The sequence below is a fragment of the Maylandia zebra genome, linkage group LG1 (assembly GCF_041146795.1).
Source record: "Maylandia zebra isolate NMK-2024a linkage group LG1, Mzebra_GT3a, whole genome shotgun sequence".
NCBI lineage: Eukaryota > Metazoa > Chordata > Actinopteri > Cichliformes > Cichlidae > Maylandia > Maylandia zebra.
Window position 1 is genome coordinate 38,280,582 of NC_135167.1, and position 25,013 is coordinate 38,305,594.

At 39.6% G+C, this 25,013-nt stretch overlaps 1 protein-coding gene across 2 annotated transcripts in view; it reads right to left on the minus strand.

Annotated features, from left to right (window-relative positions):
- Window positions 1-20,111, minus strand: part of large2 (LARGE xylosyl- and glucuronyltransferase 2) — a 138,908-nt gene extending 118,797 nt beyond the window's left edge. For both annotated transcript variants that reach the window (XM_024803200.2, XM_024803198.2), the window contains exon 1: window positions 19,667-20,111. The gene's annotated coding sequence lies outside the window, so the exon portion shown is untranslated. The remainder of the gene's footprint in view (window positions 1-19,666) is intronic.
- Between the last annotated feature and the right edge of the window lie 4,902 nt (window positions 20,112-25,013).

Genomic DNA, 25,013 nt, shown 5'->3' on the forward strand with positions numbered 1-25,013 from the left:
TCGGACTGTCAGGAAAGGATGAGATAGATACAGACAGGGAAAATGACAGGTCCTCTCCTGGGACTCAGACGAGTATCTCGAGCAGCCGCAGCGACGTCTCAGCCCTCTAATCTAAGTCAAAATGAACTGTACTTAAACAGTTGTATTTTAAAGTGGAACAGTCTGGGAAAGACTTCTAAGCAACAAAACCTTCTACACCTTTCCACGGTTCAATGTTCAAACATCTGACAGCTCCCTCACGTGCGGGCCTCCAGACAGGATGAGATCAGCTGTTCTGATTACACTGCGTATGAGATTTAGTTGGACTTAAAATTCACTGCACATTCATACAGCTGGGCAATGAGGGCTCGACTACACAACTGATCGTCGTCATTGTCACTCGTCGGTACATGATACACTGTAACCTGCCCGTCAATCGTTGTGTCCTAAATGTTATGCAACCATCTGCCACCAGAGGGAGGATCATCGCTGAAAAACGCCATGAATCTGTTAATCCTGATTGTTTTATTGTTAGTTCTTTTAAAGGCAAAGATACAAGAGACAGAAATCCTCTGAGTTCAGTCATCTGAGAGGAGCTCAGAGTAGAATCGCTGCATAAAAGGAGCCAGCTGAGGTGTGTGCCTCCTGGGTAAGGTGTTCCAGCCAGGCGCGTCCTACTGGGAAGAGGCCAGGACACGCTGGAGAGATTGCATCTATCAGTTGGCCTGGGAACCTCTAAATATTTTCCCTTAGAAGCTGGAGGAAGTGGCTGGTGAGAGGGAGGTCTGGGCTTCCCTTCTTAGTCTGCTGCCCCCCTGAGCCGATTCAGAGAAGTGGAAGAAAATCGATGGCTGATTTACCGATTTGTTATTTTACATTTTCCCTTTTATTGAAGTGGTTGTCTGCGCCACTCTTTTCAGTGGCAGATTATTAGTTCTTGGATATTAATTTGACATATTTTAATAATATGTGAACATCTTTTTTGTAACATGATTTTATACATTAAACATCTGTTTAAGTGGTTTTCTTCTTCGTTGTCTGGAATATAACGTGTAATGTTCATAATGTGAGGTGCTGCACAGTTAAGCAGCCCAATTCATCACAGTTTACATACAGGTAGAATATCTCTGTTGCTGAAAGGGTTGCTAATCTCTGGATGAGGCTCTTATTGTGCAGTTCCAAACCCCTTAGTAAATATTATTCTGCTAAACCTTTAGCTTGAAGCATGAGTTGATGCTTACAGCAGTTTGCTTTCTCTCTTCCTGCAGTGTACAAAGGCTCAGTTAGCACCTGTGTCAACACAGTGAAATATTAATCTGCAAAGAGAACTCCAAAACAGCTCGTGCACACACAACTCAATCATTTGACTACCAAACATCTGCTCCAGGTTATGCTTTTCTTCGTTTCCTTCCCATTGCAGAAGGAAACACCACTTTTTCTATACAGACTCTCAGTAAGTCCTGCCCATGGACACAAACCATGATTACCCTTCAAAAAGAAAAGTACAGAGCGCATGCAGAACGGATTTAAGCAGCAATAATCACAATAATTCATCTTTTTTTCGAACGTATGTAACTGTTTTTTGTTCTGATCCAATTTGTTTGCTGTACTGTTTGTTCTTTAAAAGCAGACACTTCCACATACCACAGAGTCCCTGATGATATTTGAGGATTTCTACCACAGATTTGGTTTTGCAAACATCTGCAAAAACTAAAAAGGCATCCAGAGTAGGGCTGGGCTATATCATACCGTTCACGATACCGGTGTAATTTTGGGCAACGATAGGAAAATGAAATATCGCGATAGAATATGGGTAAAACGCGCATGTGCAGTGCCTTTGTTTACATACGCACATGGCGGTGACGCAGAAAGAGAAGAGCAAAAGTGGATCGTTGAATGAAACGGATGAACCAGAACTGGTTTGTAAAATGCTGCAGCTTCAGTGGTGTGGAACTGGTTTAGCTTTCGTCCGTCAGATACACAACAAAGCACTATTTTTGGTAGCGCATGCTAGCGGGCCGTCGTTGTTACCGTGTTGTTTGGAAAATACGGCACACTTAAAATCAATCCTTGATTTTTCTGAAAGACGACAGTGCCCCTTATAATCCCGTGTGCCTTATGTATGAACTCTGGTTGTGTTTACTGACCTCAAAACGATTTTATGTACACGGCGCTTGAAAATCTGTCAAATGTTTTAGTGCGACTTTGCTAAGCTACGAACCTCGCGGTGGAGCCTCGTGGAGCCTCAGGAGCCTCGCGGAGTGATACGTACTGCGCTTCAACATAATATTACCGTATTGTGTGTGTTTAACCTCTTTTTAAGTTTTGTGGATATTATACATGGTTATGCTGAGGATATGTCGGCCAGTTTCCACTGGAAATGCCTTTTGGTTAAACTGTCAGCGAGGAATTTGCATTTGCACTGTTAAATTTTATATAACTTTAATGCACATAAAAAACAGCTGCTTGTTTAAGTGAAAATACATTGATGTTTTTTTTTTTGCACTAATAAAGTTGTGGAGTCGTAAAGTATTTTGTCTAGTGTCAATTATATCGTCAGTTATATCGTTATCGCAAATTTTCAAATTATATCGTGATAAATATTTTTGGTCATATCGCCCTGCTCTAATCCAGAGCACCTTTGCAACTTCCAAATAAGGACAAGTCTCAGACATTTCAGGTTCAAATTTGACAACAATTCTGAAACAAAATAACAAATTTGACCACATTAAAAAAATGAACTGTTGGGCTGATCAGTGATCAAAGAACAGTGTTAACTGCAGTGTCTACACTGGAGTCCAGCTCAGCCGATAGTAAACCATTCCCATGATACTTAAGAGGCCATGTGTCACATGTGTAGCACACAAACAGACACAGTAACTCCACCACAGCATTACTGTTATTCTCACATTGGTGCAATCAGACAGCCCCCCTCCCCCCGTGCACCTTATTAACATTAAGCTGATGGGGGTTGGGGGTTAGCCCTGTGCAGACCTTTTCTGTCACTTTCTGAAACAAACCATTAGATTTTCCTCTTTATTGCTTATTGAAACCTGATCGAGGTCTTCCAAGAGAAGCAGTCAGAAAACATTATGGTTACAAAGCAAATCTGAGCTCTCTACAAGATCAGGTCAGAAAGAACTTTTTTTCCTACTATGAAAGTCTTTTGTGCTCAGTGGAGCTCTTAAAAATTCAAAATAAAAATATAGTTCAATGCAATCCCCTCCTGCTTCTGCTTGCCTGAAATTGGAAGCAGTCACATCGCATATAAGCTGAAAGCAAAATCAATTTCTAAGAAATCAAAACAAAAGAAAAATCTATGCAGCTCAGACGTGCGCTCAGGTTTAGGGCCTTACCTTAGAGGAGTCAGGGGAACCAGCAGCTCATCCTGCAGAGAAACACTAATCCATCTGAGGGAGCAGAGTTAATGCTTCTTCTCACACTGGTATCCCAACAACAGCTGATCTGAATACGAAGAGGCCAAGCACGCCGACAAAAGACCCTGCCGGCACCTCCCGTGGCTAAAGCACCTCACCCCCACACCCTAAACAACCCCCCCTGCCTGATCCTGCATTCACATGGCCCTGCCTGAGTCCAGCACCCCCGACTTAGGCCATCCTGAAGCCAGGGGCATGCTGGGACGTCGCTGGTGGACATCAGCCATGGAGGAGTCACAAACTGAGCAAAGTGAAGCTCATCATGAATTGTTTTTGGACAAATGCTCCCAATAACTCTATAGATACTTTTTTAAATCAAAATTTGAAAACACGACCATCACCTCTCATCCACAAACACAACCAGGGCCAGCCTTCACAACAAAACCACTCTCTCCATTCTTATCAAACTGACAGACTGACTCACTAAAAGTCATAATTAAAAAAATGAACTGTATTAAACTGAATGGATTTGTTTTTGAACTTGAATTAAATCCCAAAGTTTACAAAACTGTAGAAAAACTGTTTTTTCTACCTGCTACAGTTCAAGCAGGTCAAACCCAGAACAGAAGTCATGAACAGACACATTCACAGTTCATCCAAGATCCAGATATGAAGCCCTTTGTGTTTCTGACTCTGTGTCTGTTTGGATTAAAAACTTAGCTTTACATAAAATGTATGATTTCAGATTTCAGAGAGACAGACTTGAATTAATTAGGAGAATGAAATGACTATACTAAACTGATTTCTTCAGCATTCCACTGCTTTGTACAAATACACCACAGATTAAAAGTACCAGGCTGTGTCTCTTCATCTCTTAATTCAGATGTTTTTTTTCCTACAGCCAGCTCACAGATTTGGGCAAAACTTATTTAAGACTTCAGCATCACTTCTGACCATAAAAAAACCCCCAAAACACTACAAATATAGTTTAGGTTTAAGGGTGGTGGGGTCGGGGTAAACCTACACTCTAGCTAACTCTAGCTACTTACTGTATGTGCTAGCTGGTGAGAATAATTTCATTTTAATATAATTTAACTCTTTTCTTCCATTTAATAGAACTACAAATGTTTCTGTGTTGTTGTTGTAATAAAGCAGTAGCCAAAACTTTACACCTAAAGGAAAATGAAAGGTAACAAGAACAGCACTTCTATCTTATGTGGATTTCAATACTGCACTAAATTACATTTAAAACATCATGTTGGTATAAAAAAAAAAAAAAAAACGATAGATGATCGTAAACAATGCACAACAGACCTGATCGCATGTTCGGTACACTGGTTTTACGCTGTTGACTTAGACATGCAGCTGCAGCTTTACACACACATCATCATCAACAACAAAAACAACAACAACAACAACAGGACCTAGCTCATTCTGTTTTAAGCTGTGGTGTGATTACTGATGCTGCTCAGGTGCGTGCGCATCACCCGCAGCCGTGCTGCAGACCACGCCCCGCCACGGTGATGACAACAATAATACTAATAATGCACTTTATAGACAAAAATTGATTTTTCACAAAAAATTATTGATAATAATTAGTAAAAACATATCTAGGGCTGCAACGATTCATCGAGTAATTCGAATAATTTAATTATAAACATTCTCGACACAAACTGTTTGCTTTGATATTTGGCGCAACACGAGGCTCGGTAGCGCGTCACCGGTTCACCCACGTTTGCGACTAAAAACCAGACCTGCAATAGAAACGCATTTCGGCGCAATGAAGCCTCCACTTTTAACGTAACAGCAGCAGTGATGATGACGCTGGCACAGTTTGAGTCTGCTCACGCAGCATGAAGAGCGAATACCATGTTTATGTCATGCAGCGTGCTAAAGGCTGACCGCAGCCATCATAGCTTACATGGAAGGACAGGGCCGTGTCTAAAGGGGGGCATGGAGTGTACTAGACCATCGGTCACCAATGAGCATTCATTCTGAAAAACCTGTTATTTTTACTTTGAATATTTATTATTGCTCATTAATATGACAAAAGTATTTCTTATCCACTTACTCGATTAATCGATGGAATAATCGACAGCTGCAACCCTAAAACTACGCATGTATTAGAAAGTTTAGATAAGAACCGAACCTAAGAAACTTTACTATTTATCTATTTCTCTGCTTATTTGTGTAATAAAACAGCCTTTTATGCATTTCATAGACAGCTTCATTCATTCATACCAACTTCCAGTGATTTATTGCAGACTGAGACGAGCAGCAAACTAGCATAAAATGAAGAATAACTCAGTAACCTTGCTGTAAGGTTTAGTGATGAGCATAACATGTCCTTTAAAAAATATTTTATGGCTCTATCATTATGCCTGACACCGCACTTTTAATCCACTAGTCATGATTTCTTTTTTAATACGTATGCCCTCTCACGTCACCATTTCCATTTCCACCAGCTTTTTAACTGAATGTGTTATCAAGTCCAAATGACCGTATGAGGGCATACACTCGTCTGAAAAACAAGAAGTAGTTACTTTAGCAGACAAAACGTCACGTAGCCCATTACTAAGAAGGGCTTTTAACAACACTGTGCGAGTCACACGGTGCCGTGTGAATTTCAAATTAAGCAGGAGAGAACAAATATGACAGTTTGGGTTTTTTTCCTTTGTAAACACAGTTGTTGAGGTGGAGGATCCACTACACAGGCACACACACAGACACACACACACAGTCACACTTCACAGGAATAGGAGCGCAGGCAGAAAAACAGCAGTGTCCTCTATAAAAGGCATGAAATCAGAGTCGGACTCCCACGTGCAGTTCGGAGCTGAAGGCGATCGGAGCTGCAGCAGGATTGTTCCGCTCTGCTTCACATTATGAAGGAAAGGGAGGAGGAGGAGGCAGGTTAGACTCTATCCTGCTGCTGCCACCGGGATTCAATCAGTAATTTGATGTTTGACCAATTATGTCAATTCTCTATTATTCTCAGGTAAATGCTGCCATAGTTAACACAGGACTAGTCCAAGAAAAGGTTGCTTTCACAATTCTAACGTCAAAATAAGATGTTTGATGACAAAACTGATCAGTGGTTGGAACTATTTCATCTTCACTGTTTCCACCAGTGTTTTAACCTGAAGACAAAACACAAACTGACACAAACACACAACACACCACAATGTCTACGTTCAGCTAAGTCAGTCATTAACTAAGCTAATATAGCCTGCTAACAGAGACCAGTTCATTTCTTTGAGTTTATTATCATTTAGCCCATATTGTTATTATTTCATATCTGATTGGATGAAGTGTGCACTTCCAGTGTTTTCTGCTCTACACGGTTATATTTGCTATCATGCTACAGTCAAGCTGCTAACTGAAAAACAGAAGCTCTTTTTGTTTTTACTATGATTTTTCTACCAGTCCTTAAAAAAATACCAAGTAGGACTTTTGAGAAACTTTAATTTCAGTCAAAAGTTCAACTTGTATGCTCATCATACACTGTGCATAACTTAGCTCCTGTTTGGCATTTTGACCCACGCACAGGAACAGAATCTCATTTCTTGAAATAAAAACTAGTGCAAACACAAAGATGAGCCCAGAGGACGCTCCTACTCATTTTAATTTAATTTAAAGAAAAGTCGTTTAAACAAGATTCCATACAGCAAGTTTCAAACTATATAAAAAAGAATCTCTTGGTGGTTTTATTCCATATAATCAGGCTAAGAAGAATGCTAACATGCTAGCTCTCCATCTTCAGAGTTCTAATGAGCTGAGCGCACTCTCAGCTGTACTTTCAATTATAAATAAAACTTCATGTTGTCTGTATATTCTCCAAATAACAACTACACACTGCACAGAGCTCTTCCAATGCAGGAACTCGAGGCAAGCACAAAGTGCAGCAGTCATTCACAACAACAGCCCCTAATCAGCTCTTTCAGCCTCTTTTTTTTTTTTTTTTTCTTTTGACACACTTGTTTGTTGTTCGACCCTCAGTATTGGCAATTATAAACTTGACAAACAGCAGTCAGCCATGGAGGCGCTAAAACATTATCACAGCAAACAGATAATGACATGAAATCAATCATGACTGCAGCAGCATCGCTCACATGCACCCCAGCATGGGCAACAACTCCGCAATCGCCTCTGCAGCTCTGATGTAAGTCATGAAATGTTGTGACGAGGGAATGTGTAAAACCAGCCTGACGGGAACTGACTGCATAAGCACTATTATTAGCTTAAATAAATATTATAAGATATTAGAGGTAGGTAATGAAGCATGTCCAACGCTGTAAAGAACTACACAGCTGTGTTAGAATTACATGTAATGAACAAAGCCTATTATTTAAAAAACAGTTATGACTGATTATCTTCTTTATTTCCCTTTTATAGTTATCCCAATATTACAGTGGTCCCTCGCTATAACGCGGTTCACCTTTCACGGGCTCGCTATTTTGCAGATTTTTTTTGTGCAATTTTGCATGCCTTCTTTTTTGTTTGTTTTTTTAACAGCACATTGTGTTCTGCGTCCTGATTGGCTGTAGACCATTGTCAATCAAAATTTACATAAATCTTCGATCACTAGCAGTGTGACTCTGAAGTGCTGTACTGTATGTTTGTAAGTTTTCTCCCCAACAAACAACAATGTCGATGAAACGTTTTGCACCGTCAAAGGCTCCTGCAGTAGCACCCAACAGGCAGAGGAAGATGCTAACCAGAAATAGAAATTACCATATTTCCTGGATTATAAGGCGCATTAAGTGAAACCAAACAGTCAGATAAGTCAAACTTTACTCAACTAATTCTTCTTGCTTCCTCTACTTCCGTACCATTGATTCATTAATGTTGAATTCTCTGGCAGCTGCTCTATTCCCGTGTTCTGGACCTGAAAACAGATCTTTGGTTTCATTCTATAATACTGGGCTTATTTTTATACGAAGGTTTGAACTTTGAGAGTTTAAACACGAGAGAAAAGTGTGAAAATGTTCATGCCTGTCTGTATAAAGTGTGTAGTGCCTTAAAAGCCTTAAAACATCTATAATCATTGCAAAAAAAATAAAGTTGGCTACTTTGCGGATTTTACCCATCGCTGGTTATTTTTAGAACGGAACTCCCGCGATAAACGAGGGACTGCGGTATTGGACTCTTCGGACAATAAAAACTAAAAGAAAAAAAATGAGATGGCAATATTACTTGTATCCAATGGTCCATGAATTCATTTTGTTTTTCTCCATCTTTATAAATTAAAGCAAAAAGCTGAGTTTTAAATTATGATGATTTTAGATGACACACAGACCTTTTTTTCCCTTTTTTTGACATGGACAAATCTTCTCTGAAATAAATATAATATATATAGTAAAAACAGTTATTATATTATATAATATGATTAAAATGTTAAAGAATTAGGTCAAAATAGGCTTCAGATTGTTTTAAATCCTTAGTTTCAGGCATATTTTTTCTGCTTTTGGCTAAGAATGAAGTCAGTGCCGCTCTCCAACTACCATTAAAATATTTTACTTATGAAAGGCAGCCAATCAGAAGGCATAAAAGCAGAGGCAAGATTTAAACTTGTTTACAAAGAGAAAATGAACTAAGGGCTGCAGGAAAGTCTGGTATATATTCTGAACTGTGAATCATGAAAAGCTTTTCTGTTAAAATTAAAAAAAACAACAAACTGGAGCTAGAAATGTTAAAGCATTTGGAGAAAATAAATGACCATTATGAGTTTTTAATGTATATGTTCTTGTTTCAGATAAACAGTGGAACGCATTTATTGCCTTTTGATTATCATCGACTGGCGAATCTTAATGGGATTTTGCACAGATTACTTATACAGCAATATACTAAGCAAACTAATGATTCACCCATATGCACTTGTTCTACTACACTGTTTATACGGTCTTAAAAATGATACAAAAGTGTGATTGTTGGGTGAAAATACAGTAGGTGGAGGTAAAACGTAAAAAAGAAGCCCGCTGACTCTTAATTGCCTCTTGGGGATAAATAAAGTCTCTCTGATTCTGATTTGATGAACATTTTCTGCAGTGAAAGGTGCAGAGTGTGGTCCGCCCCACCTACATCAGAGTGTGGTCCGCCCCTCCTACATCAGAGTGCGGTCCGCCCCCCCTACATCAGAGTGCGGTCCGCCCCCCTACATCATAGTGCGGTCCGCCCCCCTACATCAGAGTGCGGTCCGCCCCCCCTACATCAGAGTGCGGTCCGCCCCCCTACATCAGCGTCCATATTGATTTTATTTTTAAACATCTTGTTGCACAACAGAACAGCAGAGGCGGAGGGCCGGACGAACCCACGAGTTCGAGTTAAAGGAGAGATTCACCAGCTGAAGAAATTATTGAACAGAACTTTAGCACTACGCCTTCTGGTGATGGTGTTCATTAAAAAAGGAAAGAAGTGTGTGTGAGTGTGTGTTTGGGTGGCTAATATCTCCTTCTGCTTGGTCAAACACGTTATTTATTCCTCATTGTGTGTGGCCACAGGCCGTAAATATATCTGTAATTACCTACACTGCCATCAGGTGGGGTTAATAGAGAAACCATTAGCAAAAAAGTGGATGAACGCAGGCATAGAGGGGAACATCGCTGCAAAGACAGTGAAAAGAAAAGTAGAGGAGAATGCTACCAGGAGCATAATTAGCCGATATTAGTCATTAATTCAGCTCCTTTTGAATGTGCCCATTACCCTGCTGCTTACTGCTTGAACCAGGTTAGCAATTAAAACAGGATTAAACTCATTTAAAAAGGAATCTGATCTTCTTTTTCAAAAACATTGAGCAGGATAAGGCTAATCTGCATTTTTCTCAGTACTTTTCCTTCCCAGCACCAAACTCTCTGCTCTCTATTAAAGATGCAAACCTCAAGACTCTGGTCCATAATGAATGCGTTCCATTAGACAGACCATAACTAGACATTCTTTAAGAGGAGTACATATATTTTCAGTTTTATTCTTTTCCAATAGCTCAAATCTTTCACATATGTAATTAAAGGAGAAAGAAGAACTTCAAATGTTGAAATTTCCTCTACATTACAAAAGTTTATGGTTCACAAACGCAGACAAAATCTATTTTAACTCCATCAACTGCATTAGCTGCAGAGTACATTAGACCACGATCTCTGCAGAGCTCCTAATGACATTATTGTTCTGGATTATACTTTTGAAATATTGATCATATTCTAATAGTCCACTTTTCAGTTTAACACACAATAGATCAGAAAGAGCTCATTAGAAGTTTCGTACTGCAGAAAATAACATTTCCATCTTTATTTTGATCATAAATCAAGTTTGAGTGTGATATCAATACTGTGAAAGGCTCCATCCACGGAGTAATTAGCACAGCCATCAATCAGAAATACAATTTGGCTTCATTAACGTGACTGCATTCTGCCATTCAGACATGAATCACTTAATGTTCTTAATGCTCTTCATGTCTTCATTCAGATATTCCCATGACATCAACACGAGACATTATTTACCGTTTTAGTAAAGAAGCTATCACACTGTCTGAACGTGATAATTACAGAGGCCAAATACTATAAACACTTAAGAAGAACATATAACACTGTAAGTAAGAAGTCATTAAGTTGATTAAGATGTCCATCAGCTGTGCAATAAACTGACTCTTGTGTTGTTCACGTCACAAAGGTGAGCTGTCACTGTTAGCTCTGCGTACGTCCTATTTCCATGTTGAGGATAATTTATTACGAGTAACTAATGAACTTACAGCTGCTGTGCTGCGGCCGTAAATGTGAGTAATTCTCTTGCTTATGGAAGCTAATGGATAGACTGTACTGCTTCCAGAAAAAGCACAAAAAAAACTATTTTCAGCTGCTGAAAAAAAAAAAAAAAATCTAATTATAGTCAGAAACTGACCTGGAAAACTGTCTTGTGATTAAAAGCTTTAGTAAACTGTATCTTACAGATATTTTCTTTCTTTAATACATATGAAATCGTAGAGAAATATGAATACGGGGGAAATGGCCAAGTGTGAGGATTTGATGAGGGCTGAATTGTGCCGGCTAGATAACTGGCTCAGAGGATCTCCAAAACTACAGCTCCTGCTGAATAGTCAGTATCTATCAAAAGAGGTCCAAGGAAGGACTGGTGGTGGTCATGGGCGGCCAATTGATGCATGCAGGGAGCAAAAGCTGGCCCATGTGGTCTGATCCAACAATGAGCTACTGAAGCTCAAATTCTGAATGACAAGCAAGACAGACCCAGGACATGATGGAGAGGTTATATCTCTCGGATGGATGGATGCATCACAGTTTGGCGCAGACCAGTCAGGGTGCCCATCCTGACTACTGTCTACCACTGAAAAAGCCAACACAATGACCACGTCAGAACTAGACCACAGCACAATGGAAGAGGATGTCCTGGTCTACTGAATCATGTTGTCTTTTAGGTCACGTGGATGGCCGGGTGTGCATTGCTTACTTGGGGAACACCTGGTACCAAGGTGCATTATGGGACGTTCTGCTGGGAAGCCTTGGGTTCTGCCAGCCATGTAGATGTTACTTTGACATCGACCTAAGCAGTGTTGGAGACCATGTACAACATGATGTAGAACATGATGGCTCTGGCTTCTTTCAGCAGGTTAATGCATCCTGCCACAAAGCACAAGCTGTTCAGGAATAGTTTGAGGAACACGATAAAAAGTTTTAAGTGTTGACCCAAATTCCCACATCTCAATCCAATCGAACATCTGTGGGATGTGCTGTACAGACAAGTCCGATCCGTGGTGGCCCCACCTCACAACTTACAGGGCCTAAAGGACCTGTTGCTAACATCTTGGTGTCAGATACCACAGCACACCTTCAGGGGTCTAGTGGAGCCCATACGTCGATGGATCACCACAGCACAATATTAAGCAGCTGGTGCTAATGTTACACCTGATCGATGTAAAACGTGTTTGGTGATTCTGGAGTTTAGTTTTGGGTTTTGTTGTATCAATTTTACACAATAACCAATGACAATGAAGTCTTGCAAAACTTTACCTTCAAAAAATAAAAAACATTTGGTTACAGGGTGTCAATTCTGGCACCTTTCAAACTTTTGATCCCTTAATTCTATAAATGTGAAATTTTGAAGGCAAACTTTTTCGCTTTGCTTGTTTTTTGTTTTTCCTGTTTTTTTTGTTTTTTTTCACTCTTTAAAAATCATCATGGACCACAGTTAAAATAGCAAAACTGTACCAACTTAATGTCTATAACCCAAGTATTCAATTACATTTTAAGAAGATCCAGTTTCCTCAAACAAATGTCTGGAACATCGTAAGCTCTACATGTAATATGATTCAATGCAATATATTTTGAAGTACCCTTCTGTCATTATATCGATGTTTGTAGTCAACAACAGCTGTCAAATAAAGCAAAGAAAACACTTTTCAACAATATTTAAATGATGTTAATATTATGTAAATATTAATTGTAACAATGAGCAGGAGAGCTCTAATAACTTTAAAATGTATTTCCTCCGTTTCAAGTAAAATAAGATTTGCATTCATAAATAACATTTTTAAAACAAGTTGAAAAAGTTTCCCCATAATGGCATCTAATGCATAAACTATCTCGGCTTCCCCGACAAACCAATGTGTAAATGTCGTCTTCTCACAGAGTTTTCGGTTTTCGCACACGCTCTGAATAATGCATTGCATGCCATTGGTCTGTGCTGTCTATGAACATACATACTGTAAAGACAAAGGCAGAGGCCGTGCAGATTAAAAAAAAAGAAAAAGCATATATTACAATTTGCCTGATGAGGCATTGATGGACATGTCCTTTGAGACTCTGGACGTCTGCAAGACTGTGAATCAGATCTTGCCAATGACACATAAAAAGACTAGAACTAACATTGAAACTAACAACTTGTGATAATTTGGTGATATATAACATATATAATATACAATAAAAACTTCAATTTCAATTAGAAAACACAAAAACTATAATAGCTCTGGTGAGCACATCCTTTGTAAGATGAGGAAAACTACTCCTTTTATACTAAATGGTTTATGTCAGTATATTCCAAAAGTTAAAAGCCTTGGATTATAAACCTCCTTCAGACAAAACACTCTTCGCTTCTTTAATCAATGAAATATTGAACCAATGCAACAGTCTAAAGGAAGCTCTTCTCGGATCATGATATCAGATGCACCAACCTGGGATACTACAGCATAGCAACGATATGGAACTTACTGAGACAGACACAAGCATTACATTGCATCATTATTACTGGATGCATATTATACTTCTTGTCCCTCAATCGACTGGACTACAGAGACGACTGCTTCCAGCAATCATTTCTAACATATTTTAGCTTCACTTCTGTGCAAGTGGGTGGAAATTGTGAAGCAACGATGATCTCCTGCATTTCTTCTAATCCATCTGAAACATTAATGGGAAACTAAGAAGCTGAAATGTACATTTTCTTTTATTTAAGACTCATGCAAATAGATGAGGAATAAAAATTAAAAAAAAAAAAAATCACACCTCTGCACAGTTGTTCTTAAATTCACTAGTTCACTTTTTAAATTTGTTGTATTTCTATTTGTATTTTTTTTAAATTCATGTTATTTTCATTTCCTCCCACCAGATGACCTTTGATGACCTTTCCATGTGACTGATAGAAGTCAAATCAGATTTGAAGAAATTTAACGCAGTCATCAGGAAACCATCAATTTTTCCTAACAATGAGGTTGCCAACCTACGTTTACTCTCGTGTGACTGAGCTGCTGCTTTACAGACTTTACAGTCAAAACAAGGTAACACAAAGTTTTCTCATACACTTCCAGGCCACACTGGACTTCAATTAGTACACCAGTAATTAGGGCTGTTCGATATAACGATATATATCGGATGACGATATAAAAACGTCTATCGTTTCATTTTACGCTATCGTTTGTTTTGTGTTGTCGCAAAATAAGCTGTTTATGGCAATATTTTTTCATGGTTTTGATGGTCACTGTAGTGGCTATATTAATTTCTTAAAGTTCTCTCTTTTTGTTATATTTAATATAACCACACTACGGACGGACAATCGCCTGTTTTTATGCGTTGTGGTTAACAACAACGACGGTCACACCACCGCGTGTCCGCTTGTTTATGTTCCACATAAACCTTTCACAATAAAGCTCAAGATCCTGTTGAGACTTTTCAAAATAAACTGAATCACGTGAAAGAGCAGATTATTTACGGATGAAGTAAAAAAGAGCCGCCAGGTGCTAAAAAATAAACCTTAGACTCAAACGTTAGAACAGGCTTTTCCCCGCAGCACGCCGTGTAATAAATACTCACAAAGAAAACAGCAGCCGTTACAACTTATGTCTAAAGATGTATCGTTTCATGCATCGGTTAAAACACTCGACTCCAGCTACATGACGCGCAGCTGGAAACACTTCACGCAAGTCGAGATTCACAGAATTTACAGAAAATGTTACATTTTTGTGATTTATATCGTTATCGGACGATAGATGTCTTATATCGGGATATGAGACTTTGGTCACAGCCCTACCAGTAAGCACGAGTAACCTTCAGCAGCCCTTCTACATCCACAATATGCTACAAATATTAGAATAAGAAAATAATCATTAGCCAATAGCAATTTTAAAAAAAAAATCAATAAATCTATGCTACATTATATTTATCAATGAACTGATTTATTTAAATGTTCAACTAACATCCATAACTGGGTTTGACAATCTTCAAAGTTCGATTTTTTATTTTATTTTAAATTCTCACTAATTCTAATTCTCAGTGTATTTCAGGTCCTGACAGAAACTTACTGGATAACAGTTTTCTTTGATGAAAATATGCTAAAACATTTGCTCTTCACTAATGTACACACCTGAAACTCTCCAGGTATTCCTGCAGAATAAATGCGGCACAGCTGTCATTTCTTTGTAAACATTATTCATTTACATTATTCGTTTCTTTACCACACAAATCCTCCGCTACCTCGTCGTCCTCCTCGGCTTTCTTTATGACTAAATAGAGATTCAGCCATCTGTCACCAGAGTCACATGACATCATGCGCTGGTCACAATCATATGTGTGCATGGAACAACAGCAATTATTCAGCCTGTTGAGCTGCTGAGTGAGTCGCAGCATTTTCGAGAACATCAATACACTGGTGTTATTCACCGGACTAATGAGCCTTTTCATTAGAATCACACATCACTAGAGGATGACCCATGCAGCACCCACCTAAGGTCAACTCAGATAAACATATATAGTGTCTGAGCATGCAAACAACAACCAAACCTTTCAACAGTTATATGTTCAGCACCAACACCACCAGCTGCCTCTCTTATACCTGATTTAGACTTCTGCGAGGATCTTTGTAGAGGCTACAACTACAACTAGAGCTGGGTCATATTATACCTTTCATGGTAATATGAGTACAATGTTAGGCAGTGATAAGAAAGTGAAATAAATGTGCATGCGCAGTGCCCTTGTTTTCATACGCACATGGCAGAAAAAGCATGGCGGCGACAGAGAATGAGAAGGGCGAAAGCAACAGATGAACCAGAATTGGTTTGTAAAAGTGGTGCAACCTCAGTGGTGTGGAACTGGTCTGGTTTTCGTCTGTCAGATACACAACAAAGCACAAGTTTTTGTAGTACATGCAAGCGGGCCATCGTGGCGCAGGGAGGAAACACGACAAACCTATTTCATCATTTGAAGCAGAAGCGCTCGTTGGAGTACAACAACTAATAAAGTTGTGGAGTTGTAAAAGTATTTTGTCTCGCAGCAATTATATCATCAATTCTATCGTTATCACAAATTTTCAAATATATATCGTGAGAAACATTTTTGGCCATGTTGCCCTGCCCTCGCTACAACGTAACCACCTACGCAGCCAATATCGTTCCAGGCAGTTATGCTTTTGCTGGGAAATAGCGCACACATGCACATGAATACCCATTCATGTCTGTGTTGTAGGGGTCTGTTATATTCTAGGAATGTAACATTCTGCGATTATTATTATGAATCTCACAATAATGCAAGAGTGAAGAAGAGAGAAAAGAAATTGCCTCGATGGACAAGTAATCACCATCAGTGACGATGACAATCATCAATCTCTCGATGTTGTTCATGTTTGCCCGTGAAAGAGTGTAGAGGTGTTTTTCCCACTGACAGAGTTCCCAGAACGGAGGCATCCTATCAAAAATATTTACTGCAGATTGAGCACAAACTAATCTCCCTACAGGAGATCTTCAAAATGGACTTACAACGCTAATATTGGTTAGGATGTGCCCTTCAATATACCTGCTGTTCCCTCAACTAGCCTCACTAACCGAGATATTAAGTTAAAGTGCTTGATGCGAAGTGTGAAATGGTTCTGAGGCGGCCGTAACCAAACGTAGTCATCAGGAATTCCAGACATATTCTTGAAGGATTTTGGAAAATATGTTAACAACATTTTTCCTCCACTTCCTGGATGGGAATGGGAGTGTCGAGTCAGTGAAGGCAGCAGGAGCAAAGTCCTACTGCTGCTAGCGCCTCTCTCACACACACACACACACACACACACACACACACACACACACACACACACACACACACACACACTGCACAGAGAACCTTCTAACAAGTGATGAATAATTAAATGCTGCTCTTTAAAACACACAGGAGAAGAGTTCACCTGTTTTATTAAAAAGACAGAGATGAGAAGCAGGGTAAAAGAGACGGTGGGCAGACAGAGACACGAGCAGCCAAAAGGTCGGACTTTTTAAACGCTTACTCCAGTTTGTCTGGGAGCTCTCCTTTGTAACAAACACAGAGGACAGCGCAAACAAAAGAGAAACTGACGACATGGTTCATCGGACAAATGGCAAACTGGACAGTGTCTCTGGAAGGAGGCAGCAAGATTAGAAGGAAGCAGAAGCGGCCAAGTGTTTAAAGAAGTAACAGCTGTCACAACGGGATCCCAGAGGTAGACGCCATAGTTTTCAATATCATACTATGACAAATACAGGCTTTTTTTGTGTTCCAGATTGGGTCAGGAGTTGGAATTTACGAGTTACCAGCTGGAAGCTATCGTGTGTTTGAGATTCGCTAACCCATATGAAGAGCACTGACCAGGCGCTGAATGTGCTACAGCTGTGGACAAATTAACAAGTACTGCTAGTGATGCATGAAGGGCTCTACCTTTGCTAAGAAGCAAAACAAATCATGTTTCTGGTGCCTCTGGGTGCAGTTCCAGAGTGAGGTTAAAAGGTGCACAAGGCAGACTATGTTGAAGAGCTTGCTGTCCTGCCTGGATGCCCATCCAGACTCCATGCAAGTCACAAAATAAAATACAAAGCTGAGCATCTTGCAAAAAACACTTGATCCTGCAGTTCCCCTCAGCTCAACATACCACTCCCAGGTCTTTTGTTTGTTTGTTTTTTTAAAGAAAAAAACCCCATCTTGACTGGTGTTGTGTTGGGACCACTAGCACCTAATCGGCTCAGGTCCATTTGTGTTACTTGTTAGTGTTTCCGATCAGGTAGCAGTCCCTGGTACCAGGTTCTTTTTTAGTACTTGCTCGGCTGGAATCACAAGTGATCCGAGTCGATCTGAAAATGTGAGATCAACAGACTGCAAGCCAACAACTGACCCATCAATGATGTCACTCGATGAGTCATGAGAGTGGCTTGTTCCCAAAAATCAAAACTGCTCATTTTGAAATTCGGCAACGATAGAAATGGCTGCACAAAGACCGACACCATGGTCACCGACTCACAAACACCCAGACGTCCTCCATTGTTCCGTTGCATTTGTTTTGCAAGCAAAGACATCACAGGACTTTCGGCTGTAATGAGCCAGGCGCACTGAGGTGGTCGCTCAGTCATAATGGAAAACAACAGAGACCGAGCAGAGTCGAGTCAAGCTGGGAAGGTACTAGTGGAAAAGAGGCATAAGCGATTCTCAGTCCAGAGCTTGAACCAAATACAGAACAATTTCTGTTGCACTGACCCCAAGTGGCCAAAAGAAGAAGAAAGAAAATAATAAGCTTAAATTTAGTTTTAAAAAAATTGTAAATATTAACACAAAGCAGCTGTGATTGAACTTTATACCTGAAATAAAATGTTTCTCCCTTTCATAATCTTTATTCCACCTGTGTGATATTTCATTTATGCCAGTCCAGGTCAATCTGGCCACACCTCTGGTTACTGGTAGTGAACCAAGTTGCATTTTAGTTCTCCAGATCCTCCCCAAGTCTGTTTCAGATGAACCATGAACCACTGAGGACAAGGGTAGCAGCTTCAGAACATTTATCCATTCACAGTGCAGCCAAACCAGAGGTCAGTGGGCACATAGTCATAAAGACATTTTAACAGGCTCAAGCAGCACTATGCTTTAATATTCAGACTCTCACATAGATAAAATAAATAAGACGCTATCAATAATACAATATGCACGGTCAGCCTTATCATACCGATGTATCTATGTCTTCATTATTGCCTGCAGATTATATTCACATTAACTGTCTGATACAAACTGTAAAATTACTAAAACAGAAAAAACAAAAATAAGAAAAAAGAAAAAAATTTAATTTATTCAAAACGAGAAAAAATAATGAGCAATGCAATTTACAGAAAGAAAATGCTTAAGCAATTCAGATAGCTGCAAATTAACTTTATGTCCAAGCACAGGCTGTCTGTAACTCAGTGCCTTACTTTATAACAAAGCCTCATATTTTAAAAGAACGACAAAAACATGTCATATATTTGACTAAAAATCGTTTTGTGTTTGTTTTTAGTGGGCTAGCACTCCAAATGTACTCAAAGTTCAAGAGCTTCAAATATGAAATAAAGCGCGCTGCAGAGGTCTGGTGGAGCCGGTTGCGTATACAGCAGCTGTGCGTTCTTTTTTATTTAAGGATTATGCATCCACGCAGAAACTAGGACGATGTTCGTGACCTTAGGATTTGAATGTTATTCAGCGTGATACAATGTGTAACGGCTCCATCGAGAGGCACACTGCGAATTTAAAGTAATAGCATGAAGAAGTGGAAGGTGATGTGTGTGCGCGCACAGGAGTAATGGTGGTGCGTGTGTGTGTGTTTGGGGGGGGGGGTCTGAACATGGCTCAGAGAAAAAGAATGTTGCTCAATTACACCTTATCCACCAATCAAGTCACATGGAGATGACTTAGGCACGCGCGCGCTCGATCACAGACATAATCCACGACAGGCAGCATTACACGTCAGTAACATCAGAGATTTGAAATGTTGGCTGTGATCCCTCCTGAGTCACATCACAGCCCGCTGCTGCTCGATCTGCCACACGGAGTGCAAACCTCCCTTACCTGCGTCTCAACTTCTGCTCGCTGTTACTTCCACTGTTCTGCTGTTCTTGGCCGCAGTCGCTCTATATCCTAATCCAGCGGATTTGTAAACCATTCAGAAATCCGTTCAGAGTCGAGCGGAGAGCTCAGCGGAGGACGAAGGAGCAGGTGGCATCGTCTCCGGTCCAGAAAGCGTGCCTGTGTGTAGTGTTTGTGCGTTTGGGGAGAGACGCTCCACGTTAACGGCTCAGTAAATCTGTCCTCACACGACGGAGCGACGAGGAGAGCCAGGTGGTCGAGCACGAATCCCGCGCCGAGGTTGCCGAGCTTTATCGGCCGAGTCCAGCCTCAGAGCGCTGCACCCTGTCTGGGTAAGAAGCGCGGGGGCGCTGCGGCTGTCAGATCCGGTCTCTGTCGGTTCGCCACACGCTCGTGAGCAGAGGAGTACCGACGATCCCTCCTTCTCTCTGCTCCTCCTGAAAAATAAAGGGAGGTGGGCAGTCTTCAGCAGCCCCCACCCCCTCCTGTCCCCCGACGTGAGGACAAACTCCGCCCTCCCCACACAAGCTCAGCCAATAGGAACCCTCTCGCTGTCTCTCGGCCACACACCCTCTCTCTCTTTCTCTGGCCGATTCGGCGACACAAAGGCTCCGGCTCCTCTCCAGGAGCCGCCTGCACGTATTCATCCTCTAAAAGGAGTAGACACGTACTCAGCCATACTCATTGAGCCGCACAACCACTTATGTCACCTGACCAAAGCACAATAAAGGGATTTCACAGCGTTTTAAAACTCGCTTGCAACCTGTAGCTCAATTCAGTGCACAAGCATTTGACAAAAATAAACCCTGGAAGCAGATTCAACAAGTTCTGTCAGGGAACATCTGAAGAGCAAGAAGATACACAAGTGCAATATGAGATGTAATGCTCTGCTCTCTCTGGGTTTTCTAAGACTTTATCTTGAAATGCTTGGCGTTATCAGCTCGGTGTTGTTGGTATTTCTACATAAACTAGCTTTCTGTTCAGAAAAATGAAGCCAAGGGCCTTAAACTTCTATTTATTTGTAGGCCACCAGATGGTAATAGCTTTGGTACAAAAGTTCTACAGAGGTCTGCCGGGAAAGGGCTTCTTCTTGACCTCTGTAATTGCTTTGCAATGTTGCAGCCCCTTCCTTGTCTTGTCTTCTTTGTCACTTTGGGTCATACCAAATAAAAATGCAGTCTAATTTGTTAATGTTGGTCATGTTTCAAAAAGTAGGATTAGCCATGTTATCTTGTGCTTGCTCATTGGCTTCAAAAACTTCCCATCACAAAAAGTGCTCAGTATTTGAGACTGTCCAAACCAAGCAGCGGCCTCCAGAGCTGCACTTTAATGGTCACTTTTACTGATTAAGGTTCCTAACTGGGTGAAGTAACCCAGAAGTATCGTCATGGCAGCCTAAGTGTAAGATGATGGTTCTGTAAATAAAGATAAAAAATAAAGTGAACTGAAGGTTTTAGTGTAACTCAGTTTGACTTGGTCATGGGCTCAGTTTGATACTATATGACCATCTTTCAGGATTTTAATGATTTTATTTGACAAGTTAAAGTGGATAATCACCTCCTAGTAAGAAAGAATATACGAGGGGAGCATGCATATTCATTTTACTGAACTAAAACAAAAGCCAAGCAAATAAACTGCATTCCCTCCACTGTCACTTGAGGCTCGCTTCAACAGTGAATTCATATAGATTCCATTGTTAAAATATTCACTAAGCACTTTTGGTCTCAGCGGCATTTCCCTCCTTCATAACAACTTCCTGAGGAATTTCATTAACACTTATTCATTTGTATTTTCCTGAGGCTTAGAGTTAGAGGCCCGACTGCTCTGCTTGCTGGCATGAATTCAGCTCTACTAATTGAAGTAGCTGAACTGGACTTCTCGTTTGTGTTTCTGTTTGTGTTATTGGTGCCTTTGGAGAATTTCAAAGGGAATTATCTGAATTAAAGAAAAACTTAAAGCAACCGATTAGCTTAAGTTTTTTAAGTTTATGAAGCTGAAGACTATCAGCACTCCAATATTTAGATTTCAGTTGACATGTTCCATTTAACTAAAATAAAAATAAAATGTTTAATAATTAAATTTATAAATATTTAATAACTAAAACTTTTCATTCATGTCTCCCATGTCAATAAGTTAATAATTTAAAAGGAACGAGTACAACAGAGTCATGTTATCAGTTTAAGAAAACTAAGTGTATTGTATTGTTCATTTTTGTAATCTTTTTAAATTAAACAAAACCCAAAGATCTATATGTGGGAAACTCAAAAACATGTAGAAAAAACACAAAATGTAGAAAAAAAATCAATGCACCGAATACTGCAAAATTTAAAAGCATAAGTACATTTCTTCCGTTCACCAATAACACACTGTATAGTTAATATTCAAGAAAAACACTTCTGACTGACTGGTGTCATGGCAGGGTGTTTACCACTGGGTGGCTGTAGCTCAGGAGGTAGAGCAAGTCACCTACTGATAGGAAGGTTAGTGGTTCAATCCAGAGGTGGCCCACACATGGGCCAGCATGAGGCCAGTTGCAGGCCCTGTGCTGGCCCATGTGTGGGCCACCTCTGGCAAACCTGATCTGGGCCACCAAAGGGCCGTTATTCTTTGCGGTATGTGGGCCTTGTGTAAGAACATTGTGTAGGCCAGATCCAGGCCATACCAATTTTGCTATGTGGGTACCTGCTTGGTTAACATTTATATTCAAAACAATGACATTCACAAAACCAGTGGATGCATCAATTTTTTATGAGGGACATATGTACGTGACGCAAATTTAGTTTAAGATAAGATAAGATAAGATAAAACTTTATTAATCCCTCGGGTGGGTTCCTCTGGGAAATTCGGTTTCCAAAAGCACAGCACAGACAGAAGTTACAGTTACAGAATATTATATATATATATATATACACACACACACACACACACACACACACACACACACACACACATATAAATAAATACAGAGACATATATAAATAAAATATACGAAGGGGATAAATAGAATAAATAGGAATAAAAATAAAAATACAAGTGAATTGCACATTTCAAGTATGGAGTCTATTGCACCGTTGACTATTAACAAAAGTATTGCACAAAAGGTATTGCACAGTGAGGTGAAGAGGCACTACAGCTTAGTTGTTCCCCCCTCCTTTGTCCACCTGTTTGTTTGACCCAAATAGCTTTGTTGAGACCGAACAGTTTAATCTGTCTTGAACAGCTTTGCATGGTTTACAGTTCAAAATAATCCTTATTTAGCTCATCCTCCGCTGTCTGAAACAAGCAGTTTAAGCTTCAAGTCAAATATGTTCTGATTGGCTGCCCTTCATAAACAGAAGATTTAAGCAAGTAGGACCTTTGTGCTCACAGCCACAGCAGTGTGCCGGACTTTATTCAATACGTTTTGACTTACATAAAACATAGCCAAGGGTAAAAAAGACGTTCCCCATGAAGTTGATAAAAAATATTTTCTAGATTCATTTTGCATTTATTTGATTTTGTGAATACGAAACAACTGACACACATGATCACACAGCATGACCACAGTTACATAGAAAGCAAACAGTTACTTTTCTTTACTGAGAAACCATCTTTTCAAGGCCATTATGAAGACGTGAAGCGTTTTCGTTTTAAAGGAAGGTTGCATCACAATACAGCTGCAGAACAAAAGGAATGAATGCTTTTCCAAAACTAAATGAAATAACCGAATCCTGTAATAACATGAACACACATGCATATTTTTTAAGAGATAACAGGTCAGTCTGCTCTTTCTGAATACTTATCGCTGATTTTTTTTATCCGTTTAATTTTATTTTTATTATCAAACTTTAAATTAAAAGTTTCGTTTGCAAACAAACACCTTGCCTAACAATTGCACAACATATTATTAACAAACAAATATATATAAAAGAAACTATATGTATCTTACAACTAGAGCTTAGCAGTTTTATTTATTAAATGAATATGACTTATTTGTGAAATTTGAAACTAAGTTTTTAGATAATATTTCAATGTAAACGTACTAATTCAGTTTCTTTAAAATAAAGAACCCTTCACATTTACTGAGTTATAGGCTATTTCTCGTGTTATTTTATGCATTTAATTCACAGTATATATTTTCAGTTTTCTTCATATGTCATTTAATTAAAAATAACTGGAATATTTGGTTACATATATATTAAAAATTCTATTCAATGATGGATTTTTTTCAGTTTTAATTACTGTCCAGTCTGAAGCCCACAACAAACCAAAACCGTGCCTACAATTGTCCCAGAAAACTGCAGTCAGTTATAGTCTGAACACTACAGACAGCCAGGTCTAAATAAGCCCTGTCTTTATGAATTATGAAGCACTTTGGACTAAGGGACTTTCAAATTTAGTTTAAGATGACTCAGGGAAATTCCTTTAGCTTTGAATCATCCCATTTTGCATCAGAGCAGAGAAGAGAAAAATCAGATTCAAAAAATATAAAGTACAAGTGTCAGCCAGTTTTACACATCATTGTGGATATAATGGTTCTGACTGAGCTCCCCACAAGGCTGGACTGGGACAAAAAATGGCCATCTTGACTAGAGACCGGCCCCCCAGGTATTACAGGAAAAGGCATAAAGCTTTTGAATGAAAACAGACACTGTTGTGAAATTGATGTACACAGTCTTGTTGGTATATGTATGATTTATATACATTTTACGTCAGATAAAAACTTTGGTTGTAATCTTCAGATAATTATTTAATAAAAGCGAGAAATTTTAATGAGAATAAGAACATATTTCTTTGTGCCCCCCTCTCCCTGTTAATGCCCTACCTGGCCCCCTGGCAAAACTTTGCTAGACCCGCCCCTGCACAGTTACCAGCTGTCAGCGTAAAAAAGGATCCTGGTGTTTTTTGTCTCTCAGAAACAGTTCATAACTTCTCTTCAACTCATTCACGTCACCTAAAAGGTGAACCTGTTTCTCCATCACCTGTTCAGCTCTGATGATTCAGTAAGGACATCTCCTAGTTTCATCTTCATGTTTCCCTCTCACCACATATCCAAACCGATATCATGACCAGCAGCTTTACAGCTGTGGCTCCAGCAAACATCAGCTGATACTAGAAATTAATATTAAATAAATTCTAACAACAGCTGATCAAGCTTAAACATGCAGCTGTTGATTAACGCGACATCTGCTGGTTTCCTTTTTCTGGCTCAAAGTGGGCGATAAACAAACAAGAGAGAAAAGCCGATCAGCTGATCATTGATCAGTTTCATGATCATCTTCATTGAAGTAGAAACAGGAGAGGGAGGGGAAAGAATAAGAGAAGAAGAGGCAGCTGACAGCGTAAAGAC